This window comes from Ammospiza caudacuta, chromosome 1, assembly GCF_027887145.1.
Source record: "Ammospiza caudacuta isolate bAmmCau1 chromosome 1, bAmmCau1.pri, whole genome shotgun sequence".
Lineage (NCBI taxonomy): Eukaryota > Metazoa > Chordata > Aves > Passeriformes > Passerellidae > Ammospiza > Ammospiza caudacuta.
Window position 1 is genome coordinate 72,285,847 of NC_080593.1, and position 21,199 is coordinate 72,307,045.

The 21,199-nt window shown below is 41.9% G+C and overlaps 1 pseudogene; it reads left to right on the forward strand.

Moving 5' to 3' along the window:
* Positions 1 to 516: 516 nt before the first annotated feature.
* On the forward strand, positions 517 to 20,339 carry LOC131556452 (MARVEL domain-containing protein 3-like; annotated as a pseudogene).
* Positions 20,340 to 21,199: the final 860 nt, after the last annotated feature.

Below are 21,199 nucleotides of genomic sequence, written 5' to 3' on the forward strand. Positions count from 1 at the left end.
CTGTGCAACCTGTCGAGTGTAACACAGGCCATTCCCACACAGCTGCTCCTGGGCACAAGTTTTACCATCATCTTTTACCTCCTTCCCTTCACCCCCACTAACCCCCCATTCTGTGGGGCTTTCTGCCCTGAACGCTGCCAGTCAATGGAGGTGACTTTAGAAAAACAACAAGGCAACCTGTGGGGACGTTGAATTTCAACTTTATTAACCCTCAGGTTTTATATCCTTGGTGACCAAATTCTTCCTCAGCACTGTAGGGCACAGGAACATTATTTTACTAAATTAAAGAAAGGCCGGCTTGTGGTGTGCTCCCAGAGACCAGCCCATCCCCAGAGCCCTCGTTCCTATTCACTGGGGAGGAGGAAAGGGCAAGGACGCTGGTGCAAGGTTTGGAGTGCAGATCCCATGAGGAGCGCCTGAGGGAGCTGGGGGTGTTCAGCCTGGAGAAAAGGAGGCTCGGGGGTGATCTTATCGCTCTCTACAGCTGCCTGGAAGGAGGGTGTAGCCAGGTGGGAGATGGCTTCTTCTTCCAGGGAACCAGCGACGGAACAAAAGGACACAGCCTCAGGCCGCGCCAGGTGAGGTTCAGGACATCAGGAAGAATTTCTTCACATGAAGAGTGGTTAGACATTTGAGTGAGCTGCCCAGGGAGATGGCAGCCTCACCATCCTTGGCGGTATTTAAGGAAAGCCTGGACGCGGCACTCAGTGCCATGGTCTGCTTGACAAGGCGGTGTTGGATCGCAGACTGGACGTGATGATCGCAGAGATCTCTAGCTCATTTCCAACCAAACCGACCCTGTGATTTCGCAACTCTGCTCACCTTTCCCGGCTGCCGCGGCAGGAGCGGCGGGGCCGGGCCCGGCAGGGCAGGCGGGAGGCGGCCGGGCCGAGAGGGCGGTGCCGGCGGCGGCGGGAGCTGCTGAGGGCGGGACGGAGCTCGGCGCTCCCTCAGGTGAGGGCCGGGGGTCGCGGGCCTTGGCCCCGGGGAAGCGAAGGTGCCCGCGGGGGGTGCCCGGTGTGTCCCGGTGTGTCCTGGGGCAGCGCCCACGCCAGGGCCACCCCCGGGGCCCCACGGGGGTCTCGGGTCGCTGCGGCGGCACCTGGAACCTTTCCCTGCGGAATGGCTCCTGCCCTCGGGGGAAGGCGCTGTCTCTTTCCCTCTTAGATGTAAACAGAAATGAATGTATTCATTTATTTTTGTATGTTTATCCTAATTTATTCCATATTTTTGTATGCTTATATTTGTTGACTTTATAGCGCCCAAAGGAGATGGAGGAAGGCTATCAAGCCTTGATCAGTGCAAATTAAACCGACTGCTGACACTTCTGCAGGGATGATGAAGGGCTGTGATGAAGGCAAATGAGCCTAAAGATTGCTCAGGTGTTTGAAGTCTGTTTCCCTATTTTACAGGTTTGGGCTTAATCGTGTCGCACTTGGAAAGATAAAGACACTTTCAGCAAATAACAAACTGGTGGTATTTAATACGGAATTATCAGGGTGAAGCTTCTTGCCAGCTTGCTTTCAGCCCAGCACAGCTTTGCCTGTACCTAATGTTTATGTAAATCGTAGGCAAGGTTTGGTAGTGACTCTGCTTACACCCACGGGTGCCCTCCTCTTAGAAACTCCCAGGACAAAGGTCACAGCCTGCTCTTCCAGACTTCCCTGTGCCAGGGGCAGCTGTGTGCACACTCGTGCAGTGCACTGGCACTTGCTGGGCTTAATGCTTTACCTGAGACACAACATTGCAGATGACGAGTCTCAGTTCTTGGTGGACACGATCCCTTGCCCTGGCAGCAAAGGCAGGAGAATCAGAGCAGGCCTAGTAAATAAGCTAAGTGCAGTAAATGTCAGGTACAGAAACATTGCTCTTGCTTGATGAAAACGAAAAGGTAAAGAAAAAATTCCTGCTTTAATGAAGTTACTTTGTAGTTTAAAGGGTTTTACTTCCTTCACCCAAACCAAAGAAGTCTGTACTAATTTTGAATCAGCATTTAATGGAAGTGAGTGCTGGTCAATGAATAACTTTTAAGTGGAGCAATAAAATGAACTGGTTTTATTTCTCTGGCTCAGGAAGTTATTTTAGAAGGAAAGAATACATCTGAGAAACAAGATGTCTCATGCTGGGAGTCGATACCAAGATAAGCAACACCGGCACCATGAGAACCATAGATCTGGCAGATACAAGGAAGACAGAAGAGCAAGAAAACCATACCCACACAATGCAAGGTACGTCTTTTCTTCTCAGAGAAATAGATCACAGCAGGTCTATAATGTCTGCCTTCTCTCTGCTTCTAAATAGGCTTAATTTACAATAGTAAAGAAAGCTTTTACTCAGCTGTGAAAGTGTGAGCATACTGCACTTGGAAGGGAGCTATTTTACACTTAGAAATTTAACCTTTTTTCTTTGTTTTGAGCTGGAGACAGGACAGAAAGGCTGTGTAACACAGGCAGAGATGTTAATTTCCTGGGATGATCTCAGTCAGGTTGGGTGACAAGTAGGTGAAATGTGGCTATGAGTCTTTGTACAGTTCCTGAAGACACTGGTCAGCAGGTGACAGCAAGCTGTGGCTTGCCAAATATGCACTGCTTAAATAAGAATGTTACATGACTGAGACCAGCACAGGGACTTAGTGAACTCTCAAGTTGCTGTGAACATGTTCCTGTTAATCTGAAATAAAATTACTTTCAGTAGTCACTGTCAATAGATGAGTGCTTGTTGAAGTGTCTAAGGCTGGTGGCAGCACTTGAGAGTGGGTCAGCCCCTACCAGCACAATGAGCAGATGAACTAATGAGTTTCCAGTGCCAAATAAACTCTTAGGCTATTGCACTTCTCCTTCCAGCCTGGCCTGGCTGCAGCATGCTAGACGTGAGCTTAGGCTGTTTTCCTTTTAGGTCATGCCAGTGCGTGGCTGCACTGTAGGAGAGAGGTCTGTAGATCCAAACATCACTGGCAAATTGGCCATGGCAGCAGAGTGTTCATCTCTGCCATTTAGTGTCTGGGGACACGACTGTAGGAGATTTTAAGAATAAGGGCAAACAGGGAGAGGAGATAAATATAATGGAGATTATTGAAAAGCTGAAATACTGAAGTACTCCCTCATAATATGCGTTTTTGTAAGGAAAACAGGATGACAATAAAAGGAGCAGAGGAGAGCACTGTGTGGACTACAAGTAATACTTATGGATAAGTATAAAACACTTGAATAGCACTAAAACTATTGCATCATGAATGTAGCTAATGAATTTTTTTTTCTGTCTCTCTTAAATTATGAAAATTGGAGAGAATTGGGAAAAATGACCAGCCTAAGAATCATCCTCCGAGGCTGAATGCCTGTCCTTAGCAAAAGCAGAGATTGGCAAGCAATATAGTTAAATTATCTTGAACATATTAGAAATGAGAGTAGCTAATGCCAGTAACACATTAATAGCACAATGGAGAGAAAAAGAAAAAAACAAAAGGGCTGGCGGTTTGATGTGGGCTTTTTTTTCCTTTCATGTGTAGCATAATATAAGCAATGTGTGAGAGGCTAGCAATAAATTAAACCACCACTTTTTAATAAAGCACTTCTCTGGATTTCTTGGTTTTGCTGTTATTTTTATGTGTTTGGACTTGTACATCGAGAATTGATGGATGGACTGTAAAGGTTCACAGACATCCCTGTATCCACCAGGGATTAGAGGAAGGGAAGCTGCAGTTGCAAATCTGTAACAGCCGTGAAGATAATTCTTAGAGTCAAGTCAAGCATCTGGGGGCCATCAGACCCCACTAAAACTGATTGAAAAACTTTTCTGTCAGTTGTTTTGAAGGAGTTTGGCTTAACCCAACAGCATTTTCTCTGCTTGGTTCTCATGGAGTTCTCATGGGTTTTGGTGAAAACTTTGGCTGATCGATCAGAAGACCAGCAGACCCTGTAATGAAATACATGGGAAGAATTTCGTGGAAGCTGTACTTTGGGTTCCTAATACTTTCATCCCTGATGAACTAGACTTTCTAGCCAGAGTACTTCTCTTTCCAAATGCATTTTTGTCTGAAACTCCTACAGCAACCTTCCTCCCAGTGCTGAGGAGAATTACCTAGAATGGTAAAATCCTCAAGAAAAACAACAGCAAAGGTGGCCAGAACAGGCCATAGTGAGAAAAAAAGGCATCTAAAAAAAAAGATTTTTTTCCCTCTAAATGTGCTTTGCTGCTGAACATTGAGGCAGGAAGGGGGGTTGGTTTGATTTTTTGTCTTGTTTTGTTTTCTGGCAAGTAACAGGAAACAATAGAGAGAAGCAGCTGCATCAGAAGTACCAAAGGGATTGCTTTCAAGTTACTGGAAGTCTTATAAATCACACAGCTTATTTAATTTATGTGACACAGCTGCACAGGATGCTTTGGTAGTTGCACAAGACACAGGACAGAGGTCAGAAAAATCAGAAATGTTTCAGCCAAATAGAGCTGTTGGCAGCTAAACACGGAGACGTTAGCATTGGTCTTGTTATTGAATGTCTTAATTAAAATGTAAGAACTACAAAGAACATGATTTAATGTGGATGAACGAGATAATATTGGGTCTGGAATTGGATGAAGATAAACCTTAGTTAAGTGCAGTGATACTAGGAAACAGAACTACAGTTGAAAATGCTGATCTGTGGATAAGAAATTCAAGATAAAAAGGAATACAAAGAAGACTTTTAAAACTAATAATGCTGAATGAGACTTAAAATACCCTTTAATAACAAACTCATCCAGCTGTACCTTGAAAAAGGCAAGCTCCAGTTCTTCTTCAGATGAGGGAGAAAATTCCTGTTAGACCACACAAAAATTTGCAGCCAATGTTTCTTTTAACTTGAGTGTTAGCTCACTTTAAAGGGAAAATTGCACTTTTCCTATAAAATAACCTAAATCTCACCAACTTTAAAAATCATCAGGCTTCAGATATGGAGCTTATGTCATTGCAGAAAACTGGACCATTGTATCAATGAAGAGACTAACTGGAGACAGGAAAATGGATCTTTTTGGGGAGGAGGGTTGATTTTAGATTCTTCTTCAATTATCTTCAAGGACCTAAAAAATTTGAATAAGCTATTTTTTCCCTAGTTTAAAATCTTTATCTGTTTATTTTAATAGCTTTTATTCTTTTAAAAGACATCTTTGTGAGAGACGCTAGTTGAAAGTACAAACACCCATTAAACAGTTGTGCTACTTTGCACGTGTCTTATTCCAAAATCTCTCTCATTTCTATTATCTGGCCTGCTATGGACTAGCTAAATTGTTTGGTTTTTGTGAAAAAGCTGTTATTTCCTCTTTTTACCTTTTGCCAGTTCAGCCAGCCTACCCAGTGAGTACACTGTTTTCCAAAATAAGGACCATTGAATGCAAATATCCTTGTGAACATGGATTTATGCAAGTTTTTGGGATATTTGCTTTCAAAACAGGCAAGCAAAAAAAGGTCAGAGGCCTATGAAGCAAACTAGTTGCTTCCACTGAGAGGAGCATCTGATAATTTCTCATGTTCTAATGTTCAGGAGGACATTAGAACATTCATTTCTCATGTTCAGGAGAGACTATGACTTAAAGTATAACCATGAGTTGTTTACTCCATTGTAGAGACATTCGAGGTGGCCAGCACTCAAGGACTTCTCCTGTTTGCTCAGACCCTTACTCTAAAACCTCAGGAACAGCACACGAGTATTTTGGCCCACCACCAGAGTTTTATCCTCCCAAGGAGAGCTTCTCAATGAAGTGTTCAAAGGTATGCACAACAAGAGGTATGTGAGACTCTTATTGCCTGCCATCCACCCCTCTCCTTCCAAGGACTTCTCTTGGATTTGGTTTCTGTGTTTAGAAGCACACCAAAGTGGAGCTGGAAGAATATTATAATAAAAGAAAACAAATGGGGAAAAACAAACCTACCAAAAAAAGGGCCACAAGGACTGAGAGAGTTAATGAATGGCATAACTGAGGGTTATGCCATTTTAGACACCTAAAGGCAATATTTATACAGATATTTAGATACTTGAAAATACATCTCTGGGATGTGCATCCAGAGCCCCAGGGTAGGTCATGTGTGTAATCAGCCAGTCTGTGCAACAAGAGTTAGCCTTTGGGATTTAGGAATAAAATAGATATTTACAACTGTGAGCAGTTTAGAGATGGCTCTTGAAGGTTTGATGATAGTTTGTTTCCCAATCATTCTTCTCACAGTTTTTATCAATTCTGGATTTACTCCAGTTATCACTCATACATCTTTATAAAGCATCATTGCGGGAAACAAATTTTTTTTCTGGACATGAATCCAATTAAAAGTTTTGGAGAAATAACTTGGGTTTTTCTTAGGAAGAAAGCAGCTGCAACAAGGACAGAAATGAGCCTTAATGTGGGAGGAAATCAGCCTTAGTAAACTCATTCCTGTAAACTGAAAAAAAAGAAGTTGTTAAAATATTCATTACCCTTGAAAGTTTTCCCTCTTTCAGGGCACTGATCATTCTCACCTTGTCTGTAGGAAAGCTCCACTGCAGTCTGAGTTGAATTTGCAGCTAGGTGCAAAATCTTTGGCTGATGTCTATAAATAGACTTTCAGTGTCCTCCAGTAGAGAGAAAAGTGAAGAGATTAGCTGTTGGAAGTAAATTAAAGCACATAATGTTAGATTATTTCTTCACTCCATGTAGGAAACTTAAGTAGCACAATCAATTTAGTATTTCTCTGTATGTGGATCTGTGAATAATTTTAAGAGTGAGATGAACTATTTTGTCTTAAAAATATGTTATGTGTATTAGTATGCAGTTTGGTTTTCATTTTCAGATGTAACTGCAAACATTAGTAAAAGTTTAATGACATGGAGCCATACTGATATTTTATCTATTATAAAATTATATCATCACTTTCTTCCTTAAACAAACTGAATTATTTTAACTTGTCTGAAAAGCTGCATAAAACTCTATGTCCTATTTTATCAGAGCTTTAGAAAAATGGAGTGGCAAGTTAGTTTTAGTTTCCAGTTTCACTGATTGCTTGGACTTATGGATAGCTTAATATCAATATCTGGGGGGTTTTCCCCCTGCATTTGCTTTTCATTATTTCAGTGCATTAAACCTAATTAAGATTTTTTAAACGTCCTAGTTTTGGATAAATCAGTTGACAATGATGATTTTACTCCCACCCCTCCCCCAGGTATTGCTCAGTGTTTTTCAAAAATTTCATGTCTGAGCTTGCAGTGGAGGAGGGAAAAGAGATCATGCAGAAAATAAACTCTTTTATTAGCAACCTTATTTCAAAAAATAAAATATATTGAAGGTTGATAAGATTGTGAGAATGTTACTCTCCTGTTTAGTTTCTGGAAGTACCAAGATTTAGCAGACTTTACTAGAATTGTTTTGCAGAATTCTGTATTCCCTGCAGTTATGGTAGATGCTGTAAATGAACAACATGGATTGTTTACTAAGAAGTCAGTACTTTGGAGATGCAACACTTTAGACCATGAAATGTTCCTGTAAATACTTATTAACCATCTCCTTCTTTTGCCAGTGATTTATCAGCACTCTGGTGAAATTTCCCCTTCCCAATCACCATAATTTTAAAATAAACTAGACTCAAACAAGGCTGGGAAATCAAGTGATGAAACACAGTCTTTCCCAAAGCAACAACTGAAATGTGAACCTCAGTTTTTGACTGTCCACTAAGTAGTTGAGCTTTGGGGCTTTTATCTTTTGCCTAGCAAACAAACACCTAGGTTATGTTCTTTATGCATTTTGAGCAGTTCAGCAAACTAGAGAGGAATTCTATACAACCAGAGCTATGAATAGTATTTGCTTCACCCAGATAGTTCTCCCTTCATCCATGGTTTTACCAGCTATATCCCAAAATCTCAAAGCTGAATTTGAGAAATAAGCAGCTGGATTTTTTAGGGATCCTTTAAACAGCTTAGGACCTTAGGATGCTTTAGAACCTCATTCTCCTGTCTTTGTTATTACCCCTGTCTCTCCCTATTCCCTGTCCCCTTTTTTTCCCCCCACAACCACATTAGGGCAATAAACCCAAATATAGTGGAAGAAAAAACTGATACTGACCCCTTTTGCTGGTAGGAACATTTGATACCATCTAAGAAACTTCAAAACAATCTGCTCTTTTTTAATCCTTGCATCTTGAAAGCAGAAGGAGAAAAAAGTCTGTCAAAATATTATATGAGGGATACCTATTCAAAGCCATTCGAGTGGGATCACAGGGATAGCAGTGCTGCATCATACAAGGCACTTCATCAGTCTTCCCCCCCAGAAAATGGACTAAAGTACAAACTTAGGAGGACCATCAAAGTTTGGACCAGTAGAGAGTAAGCTGTCTTCTGGAATAGACTCCAGACTTTGGATTGGTGGAATTTCCTGAACTGGAAGACTGCACTCACATCTGTTGTGTTTAATACCTCTTTACAGGCCTATGAAATTGGTTTAATTCTCTGCTGAATCGCTTTTTTAAATGTTTGACCTTCACATTGCCTTAAGATAAGGCGTTCCAGAGCTTCACTTGAAGTACTACTGTTTCATTCCTTAGAATGTTTAAAGGAAGGTGTTTCTGATTCTGATGGTATTCTAAATATGTAGTGATAATCTCATATATTCAACTTCTCTATGAGATTTATGGTTTTAGAATGAAGTCTTCCCTTTTTCCCTGTGCCCCTATTGCTTCTTCACAGATTGAACAATAGCCAGCTTTGGTCAGTTTTCCAGTCTTATACCTTTTCCAGGTCTACCACACCTTTTTGAGATAGGCTGACCAGAAATGCAGTAAAAATTCCCTATAAATTCCAGAAATAATCAGACATCTGCCTAAAGGCTCTGGTTCTGTAATCCTATTCTAATGCTTCCTAGCTTTTGTGTGGTGTTTGACTGTCAGTGAACACTGAGCTGATGTCTTCAAAGAAAGCTACCTGAAATGGAAATGCTTTGCTTAGAATCCATCTGTGTGCTCTGTCACAGGGGCATTGGTGTTTGTGGGTGTTTCTGTACAACCATGAGGTGGAGGTTGCTTATTAAACACTGATTTCATTAATTGTTCATTCAAAGCTTGAGCTCTTAGCAGCCTACCAATTTTACTGTTGGCAAGCATGAAGAAATTTTTATTATTATTTTTATTAAAGCAGACTTCACCATCTCAGTTTTCAATCTTTTCAGTTCATTAGTCTGTGCATCCACCACAGTATTTTGGTATGTAGTTTTGAGCTGAACATGCTTGGAACTTCCACTTGCAGATCTTTGGGCCATATTGCAGAGCAGACCCAGGGTGCACAAACAGTATTTTCTTTGGATAGAACTAAATGAAAGGGTGAGCTGTAACTACTAGCAGGCACTCTTTGGAACGAAGTAGAGCCGAAAAGAAATACTTCTCTCTCCCCAAAAAATGCCTGTCCTGTAGTCCCTGTGTCTTCAACAAGATTTGCAACACTGCAAATCCCCTCCCACTGCACTGCCAACATGGGCACACTGGTGACAGGCAGCACAAGCCAGAGATTTCTCCCTTAATTCTAGCTGCCTGAAAACTGGCTGCTTCCTTTTTATTATCCTTTAACCACTGCTAACCAGTGAAATGATTGTTTATCTCACAGGAGCTTGGGTCGTTTAAGCTTGTGTCATTTCTTCATATATCTGCTGATTCTTTTAAGTAACTTGCCTGTAAAACTCTTGACTATTCCCCACTATGCTGTCTTTATGTCTAGTTTCTAGATGTTGGGTAATTTTACATAGAAAAGCTACACTTGTGGGCCTGCAGGTTACAGATCAAAAGGCTGTGGAAACAGAAGTGTGCCACCTTCTGTTCCTGCAGTAGTGAAGCAGATTGAGGGGACGGCTTATAGACTTATCAAACTGCCTAGATGCACTGTATAATTTCTGGGAATTTGAAATAAACTGTGATAAAGACAAACCTTTCATTAAGTAAAGAACTGCTGCTTGCAATAGCCATTTCTTACTGCTTACACACAATATATTACATATGTCATTTAAAGCAGCACCTCTTGAAAACAAGAGTTTTTTGACCTGGGGATGCTTAAGGCTGAAATTCTGTCAGAAGGAAGCATTCAATTTGCTTTTCACAGTGCAAGTAAAATTTATGTAGTTCTCTCTTCTATGTAGAAAACCTAAATTAGTAACCATTTTGCCTTTCAAATAACTCCCCTAGATATACTTAAAATATAACCAAATTCAGTGCTTTTGTTTAGCAGATGGAATGAAAAAAGTGTTCAAGGTTGGCTGCCTTCCTTCACCTCAGGGAAAGGAAAAGCTGAGTTGAACCCAGGAGTGAATTGTTGATAATAAATTGGCCTCAGATATTTGGTCACTTGACCTTCAAAACTTTTAATTTTCTTTTTATTATATTTATTATATTGGTGTGAAAGTAGTGGAGCAATGCAATTCTTGGATAATGCCTCCTGTAGTTTTTCTTAAACAGCGAACATAAAATTAAGTTTCTGCCATCTTTGGTCAGTATGTGACTCAGAAAATTACTTGTGCTTTTGCTTTCTATAGAATTGTACTGTGCTGGTCATGATTCCTGAGCAAATAACTTTTTTTCTTTTTTTTTTCAACCCATTTGGCCTTTAAGGGAGACAACACTGAAAAGGTTACAAAACAGTTTGTGAGGGAGCAAGTATAATTGAATCCCTGTTCTTTGCTGCTATGAATACAGCTTTGCTCCTTGAATAGTGTTAGATTTCTTAAGCATATTGTAGGCACTTCCAAACAATCATGCCTTTAGCCTACATTCTAACATCCACAATTGTTAAAACCTTCAGACCAATTTCCTCTCAGAAAAAGACAGCATTCTGGTTTGTAACAACATGAAAAGTCTCCAATTTCAAGCATAGCCAGGAGGAAATATCAAACTGAATTTCTTTGGAGGAGGAAATAGAATTAGGGAGTAACAATGACTTTCTCCAGGATACATTCATGCACTAACAAGCCGGCATTAATTCAAATGTAAACATCTATAAGCTTTTGTTTTTACAAAACACAGTCAGTTTTTTTCCTCTAGAGCTATGCATGCTGGGAAATACTCATAGAGTAGAAAAAAATACTGAGATGAAAAGTTAGCCAAGACACAAGGTTCACACAAATAAAAACTCGCTTTGAGTTATGCCGTTGTTCTCAGCCATAATGCTGCTGTTGTTTCTTGTGCTATGTTGTGATACTGTTCCTCCTGGAGTCAGACGTGGGAGCAGGAGGGGGAAAACATTTTGTGGAGGACTCGTATCGCTTTCAGTGCCCTGGAGATGTTGGGGGAGAATAGTGGTCTGCAAGAGGCATTGGACTGAAGTAAAGAAATCTCCTGTACCTTCAGGGATGCACATCCAAAAACACTGAAGGGTCATTAAATGTGCATAGTGCAGGTAACTCTGTGTGTGAAAACAAGCATTTGCCAAGTACATTCAGCAGCACATTGCATCTTTTGGCAATGCAGGACACCTGTATTCCTGTGGGAGCACCCAAAAGGATTAGAAACTGTTGTGTTTTGTAGTCACCATCTTCACATTTTGCCCCCGCAGTGTGCTGTGCTTAGTTCCTTTAAATTGTGCCCAAAGCTGCTGAACACTGTTCCTGTGGCAGTTAATTTCCATGTATTTCTGCCTAAGAAGGGAGCACTAAGGTCCCCTATAGTCTCATTGTAATTACACAGCTTCCCCTTCTATCTTTACAAAGTATATGTGACTAACAGGCTGAGGTTGCCATCAAGTTTTTTAATCTTGTAATTGTGCAGACAGATGATATTAATAGTGGGGATTGGATGGAGCTGTGCAGATTAAAATAATCCCAGTTATTCAAAATGCTTAAAGCAGCAGAGTAACAAGATACAGCAGCAGAGCTGCAGGTAACCTTCCTTCCTGTTCTGATGTTAAAGTATTTCATTTGGAGCTCAGTCCTCTTCACTGTGAAATACAAACAGCCTTGAGCAGTTGGCTCTATAAAAACACTCAGGAGAGCTACACTACTTGCAGATGCCAAATCCTACCTTTAGCAAACTGTTGCCTTGCCAACACTCGGGACTTCACTCTGCCCACGTTTTCATATGAAATTATTTTCATCCACCTTTTGGCATTGTGCTAACATGTACACGGTTGTTTTTAGAGAAGGGAGAGCTGCAACTGAGAAGACTCACTGGAGTTGGCAGGGGAAGATGCTGGCAAAGTTGCTGTTAGCTGTTAGGTGTGTGTTAGACTCCAGTCCATGCTTCCCATACTGGCAAATCTTAGGTTTGCTCACTGCCATTACAGAAGAAGAGTTACAGCATCTTTCCTGTGAGAGAACCAGGTTTGTCTTCCCTACATCTGACCCAAATTATGGGAACAAAGGGAAACTCTTCTCTTTAAAAAGTGGCTCACAAAGCCAATTGATACAGCAGACAGACTATCTATTGAATGTAGCTCTATTTCTTGAGCAAGTGATCCTAGCTCTCTTAAAGGAGAAAAATCCACCCAGACAGGAATGTTGCTCACCAAGTGTGACAACGTACAATTAGGGAAGTGAATGAGAAGCTCGGGTTCACAGGTGCCTCCAACCTGACCCATCTTCAGCCAGGCTATGATTACTTAAAGAGCAATAACACCCCAATCTTTGTACTTCCTAAAGGTGGCTTAGTTTCAGTTCAAACAGAGGGAGTGGCCGTGGAAAGTTGGCTTACAGAACAAGAACGTTTCATTGTTTTCTGAACTCCTTTTAAAAAAACTCCTGCAAGCTGGTTTCAATACCAAGACACTTGTTTACTACTTGAAAGAACTATTGGTACATTAAGAAAAAAAGGGGAAAAAAGGCCATTTCCTGAAATGTAGACTGTGAGGTGACCATACAGGGACCTACCAGTGCTACAAATAGAATGCAGCCTTTTACAGTTGTTAAATTTAAGCAGTAGTGTCAAATACTACAGTTTAATGCAAGATCTTTTGCTTCCCACCCTCTCCAAAATTAGGAAAGATGACTCATGCTCAATTAGCAGGAGAGAAATCATGAACATTCTAGAAGTGATGCTTTAAAGAACTACTGGGTACAAGTAAACCATAGCTGTTTTTCCCAGGCAAGGGCTGGGTTGTATTGAAACTGTCTTACGGTGGTGGGAAAATATGGGAATAGAGGATGATGCAGTAATTCTACAATTTAAGTCCACCCTTTCCTGTGAAAATTGGACAGCACTTTTTAGAGGATGGGAAGTTATTAAGCAGAAAGAATAGAGCAGGTGGGATAGTTGTTCTTTAAGGGAAGAGGATACACAGAAAAAACAGGATAATACATTTGGATCTGAGCACTCTGTGAATGCAAGACTTCTCTGAGTCATTAAAACCAAGGCTGGTCATCCTTTGAGATTTCCTAACAGTGTGATTATCTTGACTAAAGAGACACAAATTATTAAAAGGTTATAATAAAGTTTTTTTTGTAGAGCACATAAATAATTTAATTTTCCCAGTTTTAAACTATTTTTTCAGTGATTTCCAGTAAGATGGATATCTCAAATGAGCATAAGTGTGTTGGGCACATCCATGCAATTTAAATGCATTTGGCTCTGAGTATGTGCATCCCTTGGGTCCTCTGAAAAGCCAAGATTTTGTTGGTGTTACATTGCCTAATTCTTGTGTTTTAGGGTTGGGTTGTTTTTTTTCTGCCTTTGATTTTAGCATGACTAAGTGAGAGCTAAGTCCCACCACTGGCTGAAGAACACAGAGACCTGCAAAAATAATAGTGGTATGGGGGCTTGGGGGGCATTTCTTTGTTTATGAAAAATCTGTGTATTGCCCTTATTCTGCTTTAGTAAAGCTGGTTGAATTCTTGTTACTGGTGTCAGTAAGATCTTGCTTTCGACATAAGTGGAATAATGGTATTAAAAGAAAGGTATTAAAACATCTTTGCATCCAGATTTTATATTTTTGATCTCTTGCAACTTTTGTCTTCATTTCTTTTTCCTTGTTCAGTTCTCCTCCTCTGTTTTGATTTCTCCCCATTTCTGTCACATTTTGTCCCCTTCCAAAAGCAGAACCAAACCTGCTTTACTTTGAATTTTTTTTTCCTTTCTCCTTATCTTTTTCCTCCTTCTACTGACTCAGTTTAGCAGAGGGGTGACCGAAGCTGCATTGAATTGTGCCTTCAGTCTCTGGGGAATGCCAAAGCTGCACTGGCAAGAGATTTCTCCCTTTGGGATCCTTTTCAGGAGTGACTGCTGCTTTTGTAAGTTGCTGTATATGTTCAAAATACTTGTCTTATTTTTGAGGGGTAAAAGAAAAAATATAAAGATTACCCCTGAAAAGCAGAAAGCTTTTACTCAAACAGGGGATGGGGGGAAAGAAACAAAATACAGCTTGCAGTGAAAAAGGCTTGGAGAAAGTTTTCATGTGTGTTGTAGCTTCTAACTCCTCTCTTCCCTTCTCCTGGAGCGACCCCTAATGGGATGTGACATGGGTACCTCTGACCTGTGTGTCACCAGCCCTGCCACTGGGATCCAGGTGTCCAAGGGTGGCAGCCACACACCCCCAGGGCTGCCCTGGGTCCTGCTGGTCCCCAGTGGTATGTGGTCTGCAAAGGAAGCCCAGGGAGAAGGCAAGCCAAAATGGAGAGTGGTAGACATAGAATATTCTGGAAGTACACAGTGATGTTCACTGAAGAGGAGGGAATGATACAAAAAGAGACAGAAGGAGGAGTCCATGTGCATTCAGTGGAGGAAGAAGGTGACTTCTGTCCCAGATACAGTGGAGGGAGACACTTTTAAGGCCTTTTCCATTAGTATGGCCCTCATGGGATCAGGGGAGTTCAGATGAAAGAGCCAGAACTGTCTGTCCTGCAAATTCATTTATGGCAATTGCAGAAACAAAGGAACAAGCAAGAATTGACCATTCTACTTTATGTACACGTGTGTACATACACCATGACCCCCTCACCTGAACATCAGAGCTGCCCTGCCACAGTGCCTGGATGGAAATTCCTCTTTAGGCTTCTGACATGAGACTTGAGTGCACAGCTGAGTTGCTGGGTACCACACATTCAGCCACAATGTGGTCTTATGAGGCAGAGCATGTGGATTTAACAGTTCACCTCAGCTGAGAAGGGGAGTTTCTGGTCCTTCTCTGGTCCTGGCTGTTACTGCCTTTGCTAAACTCATGCCAACACGATTGCTCATCAGATGTGCTGTGAGTCACCTCAAGAGGCTAAAGCTGCAGAACAAAACCAAGAAAAGAGTTAAATAGTTTCCTGCTATTTTTAATTTATTTGAACAGCTCTTAGAAGGGCCTAATGTGGAGGTAAGGGAGAAAAGTAGGGACTGCCCAGCCATGAGTGGGAGCTGTTAAAGTCAGCTGCCTGTGGGTCTGTACCCTTAACCAGCCCACGTGTCAGCTTTGCTGGATGGTCAGGCCCACATTTGACAGAAGATAAAACCATTGTTCAATGGGTTGATGCCATGGAAATATCCCAGCAAGGAAAATAAAGGGAAAGAAAAAGTGAATAGTACATAAATAGTATAAATTGGAAGGCCATATCATTGGTTATAGCAGGAAGTGTACACACAGCAAAAGACAGCTGCAATCAGTAAAAATTAACAACTAGGATACATTGTAGTTACTATCCACTGTAGATTTTATGGAACTAATGAAACAATTCTCTGTAAATCTCTAGCAACACCCACTTCTAGATTGCAGCCCTTCTCCTCACCTTCAGTGCTGAAAAACAGTGCAGGAAAGAGGCATTGGAAAGGAAATAGGAATCCAGGAGCCCTAACAGGACTCCTGTAATTTATTCAGTAAGGAGAGTGCTCATTCCTAAAGCCAGGTGTTGATGGTGCTGATTTTAATACAAATACAAATGTGCTGATTTTAATACTAATGAGTAACATTTTAGGTAAATCCAAAGATGTTGAACCTGAAAAAGGAAAAAAATAACTAAACCAATAGAATTCTGAGCTGTTCAGCCCTTTGGTTATTTTATACTTAAATCTTGCAATGCATTCAGTGTTGCATGGGATTAGGGAATTACTGTAGAGATAAGCAACTTCCCTAAGGAAGACCTTTTGATTTCTGCAGATATAACTCCAAGACGACATGGCTAACTGGCCTGTGAAAGCAGAAATGGCAGGGCAGAATCAGAAGCGTGGCCAGTAACTCAATCCTTTCCAACAGCAGCACACTGCTTGACACAGGTCACTGCTAGGATGTGTGTGACCATACCTTGGCAGAGCTAAGATTCAAAACTTACCTGTCCTTTTATTCCTTATTCTCAAATCTGTCTCTATCCTGTTATACTCTATACTCTCTCTCTCTCTCTATATATATATATATACTCTGTATACTCTCTATACCCTATCCTGTTATAATGTAGGATTTTGTATGAGCTTGTAACTATCACAGATTAGGGCTGCAAGAGGCTTTTAGGGTTACAGGGTTGGAACATACTGTAAGGCTTAATATTTCCATCAAAGCCCTGGTGATTATACAACGTCTTAGGCATTTCCACTAATTGTCTGCTACGTTTATAAACCCAGCTGGCTGTCATCATAGACCTGTAATTCATTCTACATACTGCTTATCATTTTAAAATTGTCTTTAATACAGGAGGCTTTGTTCTTGCACTTTCTTTAAAAAAAAATCCAAATTAATCTAGATGATACAAGTGATTGGTGAAGCAGCTGCTGCTGAACCTCTCTCCATTGTTTAGTCACTCTAATCAATTCTACAGCAGGCATGTGTCACAACTGTGCGGGTACATACAAAACCTGTCCAACCTGAAAGCCCTGTCTAAGGAAATTTTTCAGGAATGCCTTTAAAGCATCTACTGCTGTGGTCAAAAATACAGTAGACCTGCACCGATCACATTTGTCATCCCGTTATCAGTCAGCTCAGCAAAGTTAAGGGGTGGCATACAGAATGTGTGTGAACACACAGAAAGTTTTGGAGCAGCATCACTGAGGATTGGGGTCAGTTATAAATGTGGGGAGGGTAGCAGCAGGCGGTGACTACTTTGAGAACAGAAAATTGCCTTTTCCAAAGCTCAGCAAGGTGAGGTGGAGGAAAAGTTGATGCTTGGCAGGTCAGGGGGCCTCAGTACACACAGATGAAAAGGAAATTCTGAAGTCAGCAGCTGACTGATCATGAGTTCCCAACTACCAAGTAGCCAAACATACTTAAAATTTATGTTTCTCTTAATCAAATGGTCTTTCCTCCATGTAGACTTGTAAGAACTGTTTTCTGCTGCAACATCTATGAAATCAATAGTCAGCCTTTAGAAAGGGAAGTGCCCTCCTGCATCCAACACTGTCACACTAAGGGCCTTGAGGATCTAAGTTGACTCCCTGTATTTGGAAGGTATAACGTACAACTCAACTGAGTAGGCAGAAAAAATCCCCACCTGATTGAGTTCCAATTAATGTTCTGCACAGCTACTACTCTTTCAAAATACTATGAACAGTCCTAGTAAAGTGATGACTCTTTACCTATTAAAAATGATGCGTCTTTTGGCTGAATTATTTGAATTTAGTACAAGAAGTTCCAAATCCTAACTCCAGGGCCAAAAGTTAAATTTCTCTCTGCGTTTAGCTCCACAAATACGTCCTTTAAAATGCTTGAAGCCTCCTGAAGAGATTTGGTAACCAGCACAGATATTGCCCTGCTTCACAGAAGTGGTTGTACAGAAGGGTCAAAGAAAAGGCACGCTGCCATGCAGAAATCAGCATCACCTCTGAAGAACACAGAACACATACACAGAACTGCTCACTTGGTTCCTCTTGAACAAGTGGAAAATTTTTGTCTGCTCTAACTAACGCTACCTTCCTGTGCAGAGCAAGTGGCAGCAGGAAAGGACTCATTACCTTAGCTTTCTGTGGGGGGAGTAAGAAGGGGCAGAATGGGAATATCTCTGATAATCCTTCATTTTGGCTGTCACTGGCTTGCTTTGGTTAGAAGCATCTGGCAACACAAGAGAGGAATTTGTTTATTTCCCTTGTGTTTCTGCTTCAGCCCTTCCTTTTCAAGCCCATACAGCCTTGACAACAACTGAGCCATTGCTCAAGAGGGAAATGCCATGTGGATCAGCACTAGTAGCATAAAATGAAAGTCTGTGTGCAAACCACAGATCCTGCTCCGCTTTAAAGACAGATATAGGACCACTGCGTCAAGCATCTTACATTCTTGGCTGTCAGACAGCAATGGAATAATAAGATTTACAATTCTGTAATTAACTTCAGAACTTTGGAGCAACACGCCTGACACGCTAAGGGTTTTCATTTCCCCAGTAGGCAACTCTAGCTGTGCTACTCTTCAACATCCGTCATGTTTGCTAATCTTAGTCTGACCCCTAGTGAGCTGTCACAGAATAATCAGATTTATCAAACAGGAGGCAGCTTCCTGAGAGGCTGCTACCACAAAAATAAGTAATTTCTCCCCTTTTCAGTTCTGAGTTTTGTTTGTATTTTTTCCCTTAAAGATATTACTACTAGCTTAACATAAGAAAAAGAGCCAACTCAGAAGTTGTAAGGCTTTCTTCTGAAGGTCAGGGTGTGAAAGAGTGCATATGACCTAGTATCAAATTTACTTAATTTATTTCTGCATACAAGGTGAGTTTTGCTTCCTTACCCTTACTCTCCTTTTTTGCCTTTTTTTTTTTGTGCAATCAGAAACACCTTCAGAGTTACGAGTGATTTTTGTCTCTTAAGGAGATAGAGTGCAAGTTGCATCTGGTTAGATAGTAAGTTGAAATTAACAAATATCTTCACAGAAAAAAAAAGGTGTAAGTTCAAGTAGTAAACGTGTTTTGAAGGACTGAAGTAACGTGCACGATTTTTCAAGCTGTTAGAAGCTTCTAGGTTTTTGTCAGCATCAGCCTCAGCATTTCTTGCTCAGTGTGTTTATGCCAAGTAGTTACAGGCCAAAATATAATCACTGTGCGCTTGCCTTGGCAGTAACACAAGCACTGTAAAATTTTTATGGATTTCTTTTCACTGCATGAAGATCCATCTATCAAGCACACTGACAAATTAAAAAAAGTAATTTGCCCAGCCTCTAAAATGTACCCGCGAGAATTCAGGCTTCTCTTTTTTTTTTTTCCCAAGTACTTTTCTGTAGCTGTAGCCAAGAGGAATATCTCAGCATTAGCACTCTCTGTCTATGATTTTGGTGTACTTCTGTCACCCACAGTTTGCACAAGATGTGGTTTTGACACCTATTCCCATTGTTCTGCTCCTCCCAGGCATTTTGAAGTTCGTGGAAATCACGGTTAACCTCCTGGTGCTGATTTGCGTGGGCGCTTCCCAAGCCTCCGTTGCAGGCTTCACGTCCCTCGGAGGTTTTGGATCCTTTAACCTGAATTCAGCCTACAGCCCCTTTGAGGGCATGGAGCTGCGGGAGGTGAGGGAGCTGGACATGCAGTTCACCCAGATGAGAGCCCCTTGCGTGTACGGCGGAGTGGCCTTCAGCTTGACAGCGGCCACGCTCACCCTCGTCTTCCTCGTCGTGGGGGCAAAACCCATCCATCAGCTCCGGACGGGGCTGCTGCTAGGTGAATGTGCTTTCAGCCTGCTGGCTGGCCTGGCGTACGTGGCGGCCGCGGGGCTGTACCTGCACTTTGTCAGGCAGGTGAACGCCACCGAGGTGTGCAGGAGGCGCGAGCGGCTCTACGCGCGCCGTGGCTACACCTCCATGAACTGCGACGTGCAGGGCGGCGACGCGGCCGTCGGCCTCTTCGGGGTCGTGGCTTCCTGCCTGTACTTTGCCAGCTTTGTGCTCTGCATCCTCGCTATCCGCACTGTCCGGGCCTTCCGGAGCCACGTGGCCAAGGCTCAGCACAGCCCCAAGGGCAGCCTTAGAGACAGAAGCGTCAGAAACCACCACACCGTGCACAGGAACTCTGAAAGCTCCCACAACGTCCAGGCTCTCGCCACGTTAGTGTGAAATCAGCTCTGGGACTGTGCCAGAGAGCTGAGGCTTCAGCAAAGGATGGACACTCACAAACAGGCAGCCAGCCCACAGTATATTTTCCTGCAAGGTGCTGAAGTGTGCATTGAATCACCAATTGCAACCATATTGCTACAATACGATGTAATAAAATCAACATTGAGTGACTGTTTTAACAAGGATTTCTGCACCGGTCTCTCAAGCTGGACTCCTGCATTTAAAATGTGTTTCATTGTAATGTTTTTATCCTGCACAGAGCAAATCCAAACAGCAGTGGGCTTTTAACAGGTTACAACTGCGTTGCTGCCAAACTTGAGCTAACAACCACTTCTTTCCCTCTCCCATGACATAGGGAATTGAACACACAGCTAGGATGGGCAGCTTTCAACAGATCCTCTGTCTGTAGTGTGTCCTGTTCCTTTATCCTACAGTGCTCACAAAGCAAAGAGCACCCGAGTGCTTCTCTGAATCCTGTCCGAAGTTACACTTGTAACCTTTTTTGCCTGGGCTAGTGAAGCGTTTTATCTTTGGAGTCATGGGGGTTTACTCATGCCGGTCATGTGCTCCCTGAGGAATGCCGCTGGGGGAACTAGCTGCAATGTCAAAGGCAGCATTCAGGGTCCTTATCCAGTTTCCTACTAGGTTTTCCCATCTGACTGAGCACAGATCAGAACCTGAGAGGCATCACGCCGGTCAAGTATCAGCTCAGTAAAGACACCATTTGTTTCTGTAAGCACCTAAACGAGGTTTGGCTTGCTGACTCCACAGCCAGTGGGCAGAGCCTGAATCAGGAACATGCTGCCTGTCCTGGGAATGCTGTAACAATGACAGAAAGTACATGTATCCTTCCAATATCTAAACAGGCAAAGCATGAGTGAACAGCAGTAATTGTATGCCCCAGGGTTGAGAAAATAAATTTAAGAGAACATCTTTCAAGAGTCCTTTGTTTGAGGCAGATGAAACAGATCACTGGTCCTCAAAGAGGAGGGAGTGGGAGAAAGAAAAGGCTGTTCTTCAAGTGCATAAGATCTGTCAGCTTGAGAGGAGGGAAAGCTCTGGCCGTTTTCATTCTTTTCAATTTTGTCTGGCTCACAATCATTGCCCAGATGAGGCTTTTCTGAACCAAAGTAGAGCTTGTTCACTGCATACTTCATACATACATGTATGTATACACACACACAGAGATCTCAAAGGATTATGTTTGAGGCCAAACAAGAAAGCGTTATGGTTCTGATTAGAAGTGATTACATGAGCCTTTCCAATAAGTATCATTTATGTAATTCCTTAAACATCTCTTTAACACTTTGAAC